The sequence below is a fragment of the Papio anubis genome, chromosome X, assembly GCF_008728515.1.
Source record: "Papio anubis isolate 15944 chromosome X, Panubis1.0, whole genome shotgun sequence".
Classification (NCBI taxonomy): domain Eukaryota; kingdom Metazoa; phylum Chordata; class Mammalia; order Primates; family Cercopithecidae; genus Papio; species Papio anubis.
The window spans coordinates 54,485,377-54,500,708 of record NC_044996.1 but is presented as its reverse complement, the minus strand read 5'-3'; the positions used below and the strand labels follow the sequence as shown (position 1 = coordinate 54,500,708).

General features: G+C 36.3%; 1 pseudogene; it reads left to right on the top strand.

Annotated features, from left to right (window-relative positions):
- The first annotated feature begins 10,198 nt into the window (after window positions 1–10,198).
- On the top strand, window positions 10,199–15,040 carry LOC110742208 (annotated as a pseudogene).
- The last annotated feature ends 292 nt before the right edge of the window (window positions 15,041–15,332 follow it).

Genomic DNA, 15,332 nt, shown 5'->3' with positions numbered 1-15,332 from the left:
AAACGGCTGCCCAGTTTTGTGGTTAAACCCCAGGGCCCTGGTGGCATAAGCACTGGAGGGAATCTCCTGGTATGCAGGTTGCGAAGACCATGGGAAAAGTGTAGTATCCTGGCCAGAGTGCACTGTTCCTCATGGCACAGTCCCTCATAGCTTCCCTTGGCTAGGGGAGGGAGTTCCCTGACCCCTTGCGCTTCCCAGGTGAGGGGACACCCCACCCTGCTTCGGCTCGCCCTCCATGGGCTGCACCCACTGTCTAACCAGTCCAAATGAGACGAGCTGGGTACCTCAGTTGGAAATGTAGAAATCACCTGCCTACTGCGTTGATCTTGCTGGGAGCTGCAGACCTGAGCTGTTCCTATTCGGCCATCTTGCCTGCCACCCATATCTTGTATTTTTAAAAATTCACTTGCCAAGCATTCTTCATGTGCTAACTTTGTACCAATCACTGATCAAAGTACTTTACAAACTCATTTAATGTCTACCACAACCCTATGAGGTAGATACTCTTTATCTTTCTATTTTACAGATGAGAAGAAGGAGACATAGAGTTGTTTTTGTTTTTTTGGGTTTTTTAACACTTAAGAAAAGTAAAATACACAGGGACAGAGGATGAAACAGTGGTGACAAGGGATGAGGGCTGGGAGGGGAGGAGAGGAGATGAAGAAGCGTAGGTCAAAGGATACAAAGTAGCAAATATGTAGGATGAAAAATTCTAGAGATCTAATGTACAACATGAAGACTATAGCTAATAATATTATATTGCATTTGAAATTTTTGCTGAATGAATTTAGCAGCTCTCACCACACACCACACACCCACACACATGTAAGTATGTGAGATTACAGATATGTTAAATTGCTCCAGTAGAGTAACCATTTTGCTATTTATATGTATCCTGTAACATGATGTTGCATACTTAAAACATATTCAATAGATTTTATAAAAGAAGAAAAAAAGAAAAACTTATCCAAGTTCACATAACTAGTAAGCCGAACCTAGGTGATCCCAGAGTCTGCACTGAACTGTTTTCTTCTGTAAACATTTTACAACATCAAAATTGTTCCAATATTGCTTGATGCTCTAATAAATATGCATTCGGTGACACTGGATTACACAGAAAGCAAAGCAACAATAACAAAACTTTAAAATTGGGATTTTTGGACACTGCAACATATTCAGCCAGAAACTTTTTAGATTAAGTTCCATAGTTGATTCTCTTTTCAAATATGACATTTCCTAATTCAGCATCACAGATTTTGTTCAGATATAGTATTTTGGAGATTTGAACTGGAAAAGTTGAGCAATACATATCCAGATCAAAGGGGGGAAAACGCAATTTGTTTATCTATTGAAAATTCAAACAGATTCTGGGCATATTTTCATGGGCTGGATTTGGAGGTCTATGATTGTAGCTTTGAAGTACACTTCAAACTTTAATAATACGCCTTGTCTTAGTGTTTTTCTGTGTTGCAGTGGCCAAATGTGTGAACTCCAGAGTTTTAAATGCTGTTGTGCTCCTGCTGTCAAGCCTGATGATACAACAATTGATCATCCAACACGAAGAATAAGAAGTCCTGACGCCTGTAGAGATCAAAACAACTACTATCAAAAACATGTTACATGATCATGACCCATCAAATAGTGCTAGATATCTGGATTGATCAAGTCCCCAGAATATAATGGTGCATCCTTCATCTTAGTTTGAAGAATGACCAGAATGGGGGAGGGAGCATTAAAATGAAAAATGGTCATGCTGGCAGCTCTGCTGTGAGGGGAAATGAAAAGTGAAAGAGGAACCACACCTGCAAGACAATAATGGCTCCAAAACAAACTGTAAGAAACCAAACCATAATTGCAGACTATTAGAGCTCAAAGTCTTGAACACCAGCTCCTTCAGACCCATAGCTTCTTGAGAAAAGCACAGATAAGCTGATCTAACACTTAACAACAGGAACTCTGCAGAGAAGCACATATTATAAAAATAAGTTCATTAACTACTCCTTTCTTTTTAGATTTCATCCAGTTTCTGCTAATATCATCCTGTTAATAACTTCAGCCTCCAAAATTCCCTAAGCACCCCCTTCCAAACTCCTTTGAGATATCTCAGTTCCCCTGGTATGCATTCTCCCTTGCTGCAAGCAGCAAGCTAATAAACCTGACTACAGCTGTGCTCCTGGTAGCGTTTGGCTGGCTGTCTTTAACACCTTTGTTAACACAAAGGAAGAAGCCCTCTAACAGAAAGGGATCTTCCAATCATTCCTTCCTATCATGTGCAGAGGGTATACAGAGAAATATATATATACCCATATATATACAATTCAAGTGCATTTCATACTCCTATATTGACTACTAATAATAGTATTCTATGGTACTGATTTCATTGATGCTATATTGGTGATTATATGTTTGGACACATGATCCAAATTAGCATAGGTATGTGCTTTCTATGGAAATGTGAGTTTCACCACATTCAATAATATTATGAGTCTATTAATACTGAGTCAGACTCTGTGTACTCAACAATGACTAATCCATCATTTTTCAGAAGTCGTTTAAGTATTTAGAGATCTATAACTCTGTAGTGCTTTGCATGATAAATGTGCACTCTTTGCCTTACCTCACTAGACACTGATAGAGAACTTCAGTGTCTAGCCCTGTCACTTTGACATCTTTCCTCAGAGCCAAATTTACTTTCAATAATAAAGATGCATGAAATAATTATTCAAACTTTATGTATTAGATCTTTGTCTCTATTTGTTTCTGTCTGTCCATATACATAAACACTTTGTCTATACACACACATACAATTTTTTTTTCCTTAGAAAAGTAATCCCTTTTAGTATATTTTTTCTAACTGAATACACTAGTGAGAAGTCGCCTTTTAATTATTTGTCTCCCATAAGTAAGCAGCCGTGGCCTTCTTAATTCATTTTGATAGAATATTGGAATGCTGGAACTAAAAGTGGTATTAGTGATTGTAGCAGCCAGGGTTCTCCAGAAAAACAGAACATAATAGGACACACACACACACACACATACACTCACCAGCCTATTCAAAGTGAAGTGTGAAGATGACAAGGCTAAATATGACTTATATCCACCTAACGAATAGCAAATATATTTTCTCTTTCTGATGATTTTCTTAACAACATGTTATTTTCTCTGGCTTACTTCATTGTAAGAATACAGTATAATACATGTAACCTACAAAAATATGTATAAGTGCCTATTTATGTTATCCATAAGGCTGCTTCTAGTTAACAGTAGGCTATTAATAATTAAGTTTTAGAGGAAGTCAAGAGTTACACATAGCTTTTCTACTATATGGAGAGGTTGGGCCCTCTAACCCTCACATTGTTCAATGGTCCACTATATATATATAACCCTCTTCACTTCAAGGGTTTTTTTTTGTTTTTTGTTTTTTGTTTTTTTTTTGAGATGAAGTCTTGCTCTCTTACCCAGGCTGGAGTGCAGTGGTGCGATCTCAGCTCACTGCAACCTCCCACTTCCTGAGTCCAAGTGATTCTCCTGCCTCAGCTTCCCAAATAGCTGGATTACAGGTGTGTACCACCATGCCCAGCTAATTTTTGCAGTTTTAGTAGAGACAGGGTTTTGCCATGTTGGCCAGGCTGGTCTCGAACTCCTGACCTCAAGTGATCTGCTCACCTCAGTCTCCCAAAGTGCTGGGATTACAAGTGTGAGCCACCACGCCTGGCCCACATTAAGGAATTTTTTTATGAAATAAGTTCATAGGATTGCAAAGGCTGGCAAGTCCTGAATCTGTAGTGCAGGCCCCAGGCTGAAAATTTGAGGAGGGGTTAATGTTGCAGCCTTGAGGTAGAATTTCTTCTTCTTTGGAAAACTTCAATTTCTGTCCTTAAGACCTTCGACTGATTGTATAAGGCCTACCCACATTCTCAAGGGTCAACTCCTTTAAAGTCAACTAATTTAAAAAGTTAGTCACATCTGTAAAATACTTTCACAGCAACTCCTACACTAGTGTTTGATTAAATAAATGGGTACTATAGCCTGGAGAAGTTGACACATAACACTAACTACTGTAGAGATCATCGAAACAAACTCAATTAATTTTCTACATGACTAGTCGTCACCTAATACATTTATGGAATACTAGAATGCCCAAATCTATTCATACTAGACTGAGAGTTCTCACCAATCAAAAACCTTGATGTATACCACTGTATTTGTAAACAGACCATAGTTCATAAGTATCTGTTGCTCATGGAATTTCTTATACTTGTGATTAATGTGGAAAGAGTATCCTGAGATTGTTAGGAGCACTTTATTAAAGGATATATTACGCAGATCAACCAGCTGCTATTACCAGAATACACACAGTAAATTTATTGATACATTTGTAAGTCTTAAGAATGGAGTGAAAATATTTGAAACACATACAAATATTGTTGAGTTGTTTTATAAATTGGGTGACTAAAGACCACTAAGTTACTTTTTATTTTACATCCAACTTGCAATTACACTTTAATAAAACTGTCTAATAGTTTACATATAAAATAAATTTTATTTAACTCACATTTACTTCACAAATCTGGTAATCTTAAGATGTGTTATTTACAAAAATTTGCATTTTTCTTTACTCAGAATACTTACAGGCTTCCAGTGAGATTATATCGTAAATTAGTTTCTAAATAATGTTAACAAATACATTGGAAAATATTTTTTTATAATAGAAAGTGGGATTTCTAATTAGATCATTTGGCTTTGTTACAAAATGTGTAGCTTTTAAAATCAAGGCTATATTGCTGTGACATTCTCGATATTCACCTTTTTGAAAAACTAGAGTATCTGTAAATGAACTTTATATTGGATAAAAAGCATATCATGACATAATCTTTTAGGTCATAGGAGAAGTCCAAACATTTTATTAGTGACTTCATCATTTAGTCAGAAAAGAAGACTTTAGTTTCCTCAAAATTTTTGGTAAAATATCGGCAACAATTCAAAAAAATACTCAATATATAACAAAAGAAAAAAGACAAAAATGCCAAGTAAAAAAACAGTGGGAAAATACAAACAGAGAAATTCAAAACAAGAAATGTGAACTCCTAGTAGAATATAAAACAAGTTTAATTATACTAGGATTAATACTATATGAATTAAAATTAGATATTTTCAGCCTACTAAATTGCAAAGTAGTAAAGTACTAACTTTAGTGTTGATGGGATATATACCTTCTGTACTACTAGTGGTTATAGACATTTGTAATTTCTTCCAGTAGGTCAATTTGGAAATCTTTATAAAAAAAAAATCTTGGAAAAAATGCATGCTTTTCATCTCAGTCCATTTTCTATTGCTTATAACAGAATATCTGAAACTTGATCATTTATAAAGAAAATGAATGTATTTCTTACAATTCTGAAGATTGAGGTGTCAAAAGTGAGAGCCTTCTTGCTGGTAGGGACTCTACAGGGTTTTCTGAAGTGGTGCTGGGTATCACAAAGTGAGGTGGCTAAGTGGGCTAGCATGCCAACTCAGGTCTCTCTTTCCCTTCTTATAAAGACACCAGTTTCCCTCCCATGACAACACATTAATCTGTTAACCCATTAATCCATGAATAGATTAATCCATTAATCTGCCTTCATAACTCAATCACCCGTTAAAGATCCAAGTCTCAATACTACCACATTGAAAATTAAGTTTCAGCATGAGTTTCTGGAGGATACATTCAAACCATATTATTCTTTTTCTCAGTAATTTAATTCCTAGGAATTTATCTTAAAGATATTATCGAATAAGTGGACAAGAATGGATGTAGTAAGATATTCGTGTTTGTAATAATTATAAATTAATATAAAAAGGAAAATTGTTATATAAGTTACAGTTTATTCTTGCAATGAAATACTCTGCAGCCTTTAAAATGTTGTATATGAATATTAAATGATGAAAAGTCATGTTATTTAAAAAGTATACATAGCATACATAATATGATTCCAGGTTTTAAAAGTATGAAGGTATACATTGAAAAATGTCTGAAAATGTGAAAGGCAGTCTTAGTAGTTGATTTGGACAGTGGGATGACTATTGTTCTTGTTTTCTTCTTTTGGCTTACTTTCATTTTATGTATCTTTAATAACATGTGTTTTCTTCTAACGGGAAAAATAAGGAGTTATTTTTAATTTAAAAAGAAAAAGGTGTACCCAATAAAAAAAGATGTTACTAAACAGTAGATGTTTACTTTCCAAACCAGAGACATGTTGCTATGAACTGAATTGCACCCCCCAAGCCCTGCCAATTCCTGCGTTGAAGCCCTAACCCCCAATATGACTATATTTGAGGATACAGCTTTTAGAATGTCATTAAAGTTAAACTAAGTCATAAAGATGGAGTCCTAATTTGATTAGATTGGTGGCCTCATAGGAAGAGGAGGACAGAGAGATCTTTCTTTATCTGCACAGGCTGAGGAAAGTCCTGTGAGCACACAGTGCAAAGATGGCTGTCCGTAAGCCAGAATATACTGGCACCCTGATCTCAGACTTCCCAGCTTCCAAAACTGTGAGAAAATAAACTTGGCTTGTTTAATTCGCCCAGTCTATGGTATTTTGTTCTGGCAGCCCTTGCCGACTAAGCAACATGCTTTCAGTCATTTATAAATTTTACCCTGCCTGCTCCCAAAAAGATTTAAATTGGCTAAAATTGGGCTACCATTAATAAATTCTGTTAAGTCAGGGGAATGAACTTAGTCTAGACTCTGAAGAGGATGTTGTCTTTGGAAGAGCTGCAAGGCTGGTATGAAGATGGTGGAAGAAGTATAAGCAACGGCATGAAGGTGGGGCAATATGAGGCATGGCCAGGGGATAAGATGCAGACCAATGAAAGATGACCAGACGGTTGGATTCTCATTCTCATGAAATACCCTTTCAAAATGGTTACCAAACGTTCACAAATTGACAAAGCAAAGCTGTCAGGTACTATAATGTCCTTTGATACATTTGTATTTTCAGACCTGGTTCATTCTGCCAACCCAGTGAAGGATGAGAAGGAAAGAAAAAAGTTAGAGGCAAAACCAATCTCGTGTGATTTCAGCCACTGATTTAAAGAAAAAAAAAAAAAAACCTTTCAATCAGAAAATTTTTAAACGTAACTTCAAAATAGCCCTTGAAACAGATGAATTAAATGTTTTCTCACTATGTTATGACATATTGTGTATATGCAACAAATATTTTCTCATTAGTTTCCCCATGCTTCTTTAGTACAACCCCGCCCTAATTATTTTTTGGGGGGTCATCCATTAATTTGGAGGAAATTCTTAGGTGTCTATTTTTGAAGTCATCTCTTCATGCACCCAAATTGTTCTGACAGCATCAGTCTATGCTCTTTAAAACTGATATACACTTAAATTCTCTACTGTTTCATGACAAGCTAGTTCTATGCTCCTGCCAGGAAGCAATGGAATCTCTATCCTAGTGTCTACAAAACCCCATGTACATCTACCATGCAATATAATAATGATGATAATATAAACATTTATTTGGCTGTAGTGGAGATAAGTGAGGCAGAACCCATGAATGTCTCAATTGCCAGTTTGATATGCTGTCTCTGTCTATCTTGAGTCACTGTTATGCATAAAGGGTTGAAAGTGTAATTAAAAGATTGGCATAATAGTTCTAATTAGCAAGACGTTGTGCAAGAATAAATTAATTTTAGAATTGTGATAACAAGCTCATTGGCCTCCTATGTATGTTAGATTTGGTGGGATGCTTATAGAGGCCATGTCAATGTGACTAATTGGCTGTGGGACTGATGCAATTGGTTAAACTGATTCTCTACAGGTTGTCTCAAATGCTTATGAGTTCTGGATTCAGATGTTATGGGTCCTTGGAACTAAGGTGCTGCAGTGAGCTAGACTGCTGTCCTATAATCTGTATGAGTCATATAACTGAGAATTGTTTTTAATCTTCTTCCATTCCTCTAACCCCATCATCACTGTACTATTTGCAAATCCTCCAGTCATCTGACTGCTATTACAGAGCCAAATAATGGAGAGGATTCATTTAACTGACACAAAAGAGCTCTGAGAGTCTCCTTTCCCCAACCTCATTCTGCCTAAATTACCACATGATGAACATGCATTTATTTTTGTAATAATAATTAGCATTATTGCAGTTCATATTTTCCAAGAGCAGTAATATTTCATTTTTAAATCTCCACGGCTTTATGAGTTAGGTCAGTGTTTTTTTCTGTATAACAAATTTGGAAACTGAGGCATCATGGGGTTAAAATGCAAATGACTTACTCATAGTCACAGTGCTGGGATTAAAGCCCAGGAGAAGTGACCCAATTCTGGGTTCAGACCAATGAGCAACACTCCTTCCTCACCTGAGTTTTGGGGTTTATATTAATTTTAGCTTATAATAGTGTGACTGCTACCTAAAAGCAGTTTTCTATAGATCTGAGAAAGTTTCATATCCATCATGTTAAGCAACATTCTAAAATCATTTCTACCTTTTCAACTTTGCAATTTATCTTTAAATGCCCATATACACCCAAGGCACATACATCTAGGAATTGCTAACATGTACCACAATGTTTTTATTGCACATTTTGAACAAAAGAATTAGCTAAAAAGTTAGATAAAATGAAATCACATTGGACAGAGAAAAAAACAACATGAATCTTTCCTTAAAATTTAGTAAAATGGAAGGCTACTATAGACATGAAAATATGCTATAACTTAGAAAACCTTAAATTCTTTGGATAAATACCTCTGTTATTCTCTAATTTCTTCAGAAGGGCCCATACCAAACCTTAAATGTTCATATTTTTATTAACGTAATATAATTTCCCCATTTTAATAAGTGGTGTGTTATATTTTTATTTAACTTATTTTCTGATTACCATTTTCAGTTCCAAATGGTCCTCATGTTCTTTGGAAGAGTGTCCAAAGAAAACAAATTATTTTTTAGCGTGCTCTCACTCGCTCTCTCTCTTTCTCTCTCTCTCTCTATATACACACACACACAATTTATATATACACACATACATGCACATATATATTTATATATAGTTAATTGGCAAGATAAAATTGTATATATTTATGGTTTACAACATATTTTGATATATACATTGTGGAAGGATAAAATCAAGCAATTTAACATATTCATTACCTCATATACCTGTCATTTATTTTTGTGGTGAGAACACTTAAAATCTACTCCCTTAGCAATTTTCAAGAATACAATATATTGTTATTAACTATAATCACCACATTGTATAATAGATCTCTTGAATTTACTCTTCCTAAATGAAATTTCATATTCTTTGACCATCTCCCCAACCCTCCCTTCAACCTGCCCCCTGCTTTCAGCTCCAGGTAACTAACCACTATTCTTTTTTTTTTTTTTTCTTTTTCTTTTTACTTTAAGTTCTGGGATACATGTGCAGTGTGTGCAGGTTTGTTACATAGGAATACGTGTGACATGGTGGTTTGCCAAACCCATCAACCCATCATCTCTATTAAGTATTTCTCCTAATGCTATACCTCCCCTTGCCCCCACCCCCTGACAGACCACGGTGTGTGATGTTCCCATATGTTCTCATTGTTCAACTCCCACTTATGAGTGAGAACATGTGGTGTTTGGTTTTCTGTTCCTTTGTTAGTTTGCTGAGAATGATGGTTTCCAGCTTCATCCATGTCCCTGCAAAGGACATGAACTCATCCTTTTTTATGGCTGCATAATATTCCATGGTGTATGTGTGCCACATTTCCTTTATGCAGTCTACCATTGATAGGCATCTGGGTTGCTTCCAAGTCTTTGCTATTGTGAACAGTGCCACAATAAACATACGTGTGCATGTGTCTTTATAGAATGATTTATAATCCTTTGGGTACATACCCAGTAATGGGATTGCTTGGTCAAATGGTATTTCTGGTTTGAGATTCTTGAGGAATCACCACACAGTCTTCCACAATGTTTGAACTAATTTACACTCCCACCAACAGTGTAAAAGCATTACTGTTTCTCCACATTCTCTCCAGCATCCACTGTTTCCTGACTTTTTAATGATCGCCATTCTAACTGGCGTGAGATGGTATCTCATTGTGGTTGTGATTTGCATTTCTCTAATGACCTGTGATGATGAGCTTTTTTTCATATGTTTGATGGCCACATAAATGTCTTCTTTTGAGAAGTGTCTGTTCATATCCTTTGCCCACTTCTTGATGGGTTTTTTTCTTGTAAATTTGTTTAAGTTCCTTGTAGATTCTGGATATTAGCCCTTTGTCAGATGGATAGATTGCAAAATTTTATCCCCCTATTCTACTCTGCTTCTGTTAATTCTACTTCTTTAGATTCCACATTTAAGTGAGATCATGTGGTACTTGTCTTTCTGTGCCTGGCTTATTTCACTTAGCATGATGTCCTCTAGATTCACTCATGTTGTCACTAATGACAGAATCTCCTTCGTTTTAATGGCTGAATAGCTCTTTCCCATCTTGCATGATGGTGGGTGAAAAAGTTGACAAGCCAGATACTAAGGAGAACAAACCCAAAGCCAAGAAGCCTGATGCTGGTAGCAAGGTGAAAAAGGGTACCCTCAAGGCTAAAAAGCCCAAGAAGGGAAAGCCCCGTTGCAGCGGAAATTCTATCCTTGTCAAAGGAATTGCCAGATATTCCCAATCTGCTATGTATTCCAGAAAGGCCATGTACAAGAGGAAGTATTCTGCCGCTAAATCCAAGGTTCAAAAGAAAAAGGAGAAGTTTCTTGCAAATTGGTTGCAAAACCAATTGATGATAACAAGAATAGCAGTACCAGGTTGGTTAAACTTCTCAAAGGGCCTAGATATTATCCTACTGAAGATATGACTTGAAATATTTTGAGCCATGTCAAAAATCCCTTCAGTCAGCACATGAGAAAACTGTGAGCCAGCATCACCCCTGGGACCATTCTGATCATCCTCACTGGGTGCCACAGAGGCAACAGGGTGGTTTTCTTGAAGTAGCTGGCTAGTGACCTGTTACTTGTGACTGGACCTCTGGTCCTCAATCGAGTTCCTCTACAAAGAGCACGTCAGAAATTTGCCATTGCCACCTCAACCAAAATTGATATCAGCAATGTGAAAATCCAAAAACATCTTACCGACATTTACTTCAAGAAGAAGCAGCTACAGAAGCCCAGACACCAGGGAGGTGAGATCTTCAACACAGAAAGAGAGAAACATGAGATTACAGAGCAGTGCAAAGTTGATTGGAAAACAGTGCACTTTACCGCAGTTTGAGTTTACCAAACTCAAAGCTATTCCTCAGTTCCAGGGCTACTTGTGATCTGTGTTTGCCCTGATGAATGGAATTTATCCTCACTAATTAGTGTTCTAAATTCCTTAAGAAGAACCTAATGAAATAACTTACATATTTAAATAAATAAAAAATAAAGGCTGAGCAGTATTCCTTTGTGAAAACAGCCATTTTTTTAACCTTTACCTTCTGTGTGGACCCATAGCACTTACAATAGTATTGTCAGAAATCTTTCTCTACAGTTTGTTGTTCCAGGAGCCTTTATAATCTTGATTTATCATTTTTTCAATAGAACATCATCAACTATCCTATTCATCATAGTACAATATTCATAATTCAAGTTATCTGTGACTATAGTGGTCTTTCAAGCTTATTTGTTTATTGTCTTATATCTCAGTTTGAGTAGGTTACTATGGCAACAGGCACTATAGAAATGTACAAGATAAATAATGGATTATGAATCTTCACAGGTGTCCAGCTAGGATATCTTTAATGAAAAGTCACTCTAAAATTGAAAGAATCTTTCTCATATATATGTTATGACCCACATGTAGAAATCACTCATTTATAAACAGGTATGCCTATCACCAAAAAGCCAGGTGAGTTCTCAATTTAGAAACACACTTTAGGAAGTTACTTTAGGTTTGCCCTTAGCAAAATAATTAAACTAGTTTTACTTTATTTTTCTTAAAGTTGCCAAGCCTAAAAGCATCACAAACACTAAATGGATTCATTGTTTTTCTTCATCCATCTCAGCTCAAATCAGATGTGGCTTAACATTTGCACTATAACAAGTACTTGCATGTCTTGATGTACAAATTTCATAGGCAAATTTTAAAAGAACTTTGACAAATGGCAATATCTATAGATGGAGTGAAGCCCAGGATTATGAGAAGTCTGGAATTCATTTTGTGTACAGAATAGTTAAAGGAGCAGGGTGAGAAAAAGACAACAGAGCACATGAGAGCTGCCTCCGGGGTTTGAAGATTCAGTGAAAGAGACAACTTATTCTGTAGCTCTCTGGAATGCAAAAATACAATCCAAGTGTAGCAGTGAGAAGAGGTAGGTTTGGTTTCCACATACAAAGTGGCTGTGCAACACCAGAGCTCGTCAGTATACAAACAACGGCCTCATGATGTAGTGAGCTCTCTGAGAGAATTCCTGGAGGGTGGGATGCTTGGAAAAGAAAGCTGCTAGGATCCCTTCAAACTCCATTACATAATTCTTGGATAAGAATTGTGAACATTTGGTGAGCTACCATATGTTTTACCTATTTTAGCTCATTTCATCCTCACAAGAACCTTATGAAGTAGATACTCTTATTACATAAACAAGGAAACTGAGTGGCAACAACAAAATTCAATACTTTGTCCAAGGCCACTTGATAGGAATAGTGGATTTGGAATTCAAACCCAAATAATTTGATGCCACAGCCAAAGCTAACTACTATGCCACACAGCTCTTAAAACTGAGTGGCACGTTGGTTCTGTGTGACCCTAAATGTCTCCAAACAACCCTTCAGAAGTCTATGTCTATTAATAGTTTCATCTTTAGCAGTGATGCTACATATCACAAGTGTATGCAGTGTTTAAATTCAACTAGATATTAGAAGTACAATTATTGTCTTTGTGTGTTTGTGTGTGCATGTGTGTATGTATGTATGTTAGGGAAGCAGTCTGAGAAAATTTGGGCATTGAAAATGAGTTATATATTTGCACTTACGGCTCCTGTCTTCTGTCCACTTTCCTATCAACATTTTTTTTATTTTGGTGACTCATCTTGTCTCATGACTTTACATGCTATCTACATATTGATTTCTCAAATTTAAATCTCCAGCCCTGACTCCCCAGCTTTGATCTCCAGACACATCTATATTCCTGCCTGCTTATCATGGATGTCCGACTTGGGATGCCCAAAGTACAATTCTTTCCAAAAGCTTACCTATGTGCATAGGCTTTTACCAGAAATACATATTTTATCTCTCTTTTTAAACTGAATTTTGCCTTTCCACATTATACTAATACATAATGAACATGATTTTATAAGTTACATTTTCATTTACCAGGGCACAGTAACTCAAATCATATTATCTGAAAGCTGTGTTAAATGTCAGTTATTTCAAATACTCTTTCCAGTGATGTCAGCAAGATGGCTGACTAGAGTTACCTGGTACTCGTAACTCCCACAAAGATGAATTAAAACAATGAATAAACAACTATATTTTGACTAGAGTGACTGAGGAAGTACACTGGAGAGCCCCAGGGGAGCAGAGAGATCCTTGTGAAGCATGGAAGCCCTTGATAACACCATAGAGAGGGGAGCGAGGCATCCTGACTCTGCCACAAGATCTCCCCTGCCTGAATGAGCTCAGTGTCAGGGGAGACATTTTCTTATGGAGAAAAAGCAAAGCAGAGATTCCCATCAGTCCCCACTGCTACCACATACACCAGCCTTCCTTGCTATCTGAAAATTCCTTGGTCCTCACAGGCCCCAAATCCAGTTTGGAGAGCAGCTGGAAGTACATACAGCTACACTGACTTAGAGTAGAAACCAACCTGGAGCATCTTCCAACCCTAAGATTAAGCACCTATGGTTTGGGGCAATCTTGAAATTGGACCCACTGCTAGGCATCCTGTACCACCATGATGAGAAACTCCTATGGCCTAGGCCCTTGAGGCAATAACAAACATCACTAATAAGGATTACAACTGAAAAAACTGCCAGGGATCACACTAATGAATCTACCCAGAAAAAAAATGTCAATGTCCCACACCCAAACAACACCCTAGGGAGTCATCTACAGGCAAAAGTCTCTCTCTACAAAAGTTACTCTATAAAATTAGAAAAAGCTACTATTCCACTAGATGTGTAGAGATCAATGTAGGGACATAGAGACATGAAGCAAGAAAACATGACACCCTGAAATAAATACAATTAGTCTCTAGTGACAGACCCCAAAGAAAAGGACATATATAAAATGCCTGAAAGGATCGATTCAACAAGAGGATATAACAATTGTAAATACATATGTGCCCAACAATGAAACACCCAAATATATAAAGCAAACAATATTATTCGCATAAAGGGAGAGATAGATGCAAAACAATAAAAGTAGGGCACTTCAACACCCCGCTTTCAACAATGGGTAGATAATCTAGACAAAAAAATCAACAGAAATGGCAGAATTAAACTGCACCACAGACCAAATGGCCCTAACAAACATTTACAAAACACTCCATCTAACAGCTGCAGAATACGCTTTCTTCTCAACTGCATGTAAAACATTTTCCAGGTAGATCACATGGTAGGCCACAAAACAATTTTTAACAAATTGAAGAATATAGAGATCATATCAAGTATGTTTTCTGACCACAAGGATATAAATCTAGAAGTCAACACTTAGAAAAACTCTGGACACTTTACAAGTATGTGAACATTAAACAACATGTTCCTAAACAACTAATGAGTCAATGATGAAATTGAAAGGGAAATTAAAAATTTCCTTGAGAGAAAAGAGAATGGAAACATATCAAACCTATATGATCTAAGATCTAAAGTTTATAGCAACAAATGTCTACACCAAAAAATAAAGATATATAATAACCTAACAATATTGCTCATGAAACAAGAAAAACAAGAGCCAACTAACCTAAAATTAGTAGAAGGAAGGAAATAATTCCTTCCTTCTCAGAGTAGAAAGCTCAGAGTAGAAATAAACAAAATGGAGACTAAAAAACAATTCAAAAAATCAACAAAATAGAGTTGGCTTACTGAAAAGATAAATAAAATGGACAAATCTTTAGCTAGACTAAGAAAAAAGTGAGAAAGCTGAAATAAATAAAACCAGAGATGAAAAAGGAGACATTACAACTGATACCACAAAAGACAAAGGATCATAAGAGACTATTATGAATAGCTATATACCAACAAATTTAATAACATACAAGTGGATAAATTCCTGAACATACAATGTACTGAGATTAAATTATGAAGATATAGAAAATCTGAACAGATCAATAACAGGTGAGGAAATTGAATCAGTAATAAAAAGTCTTCCAT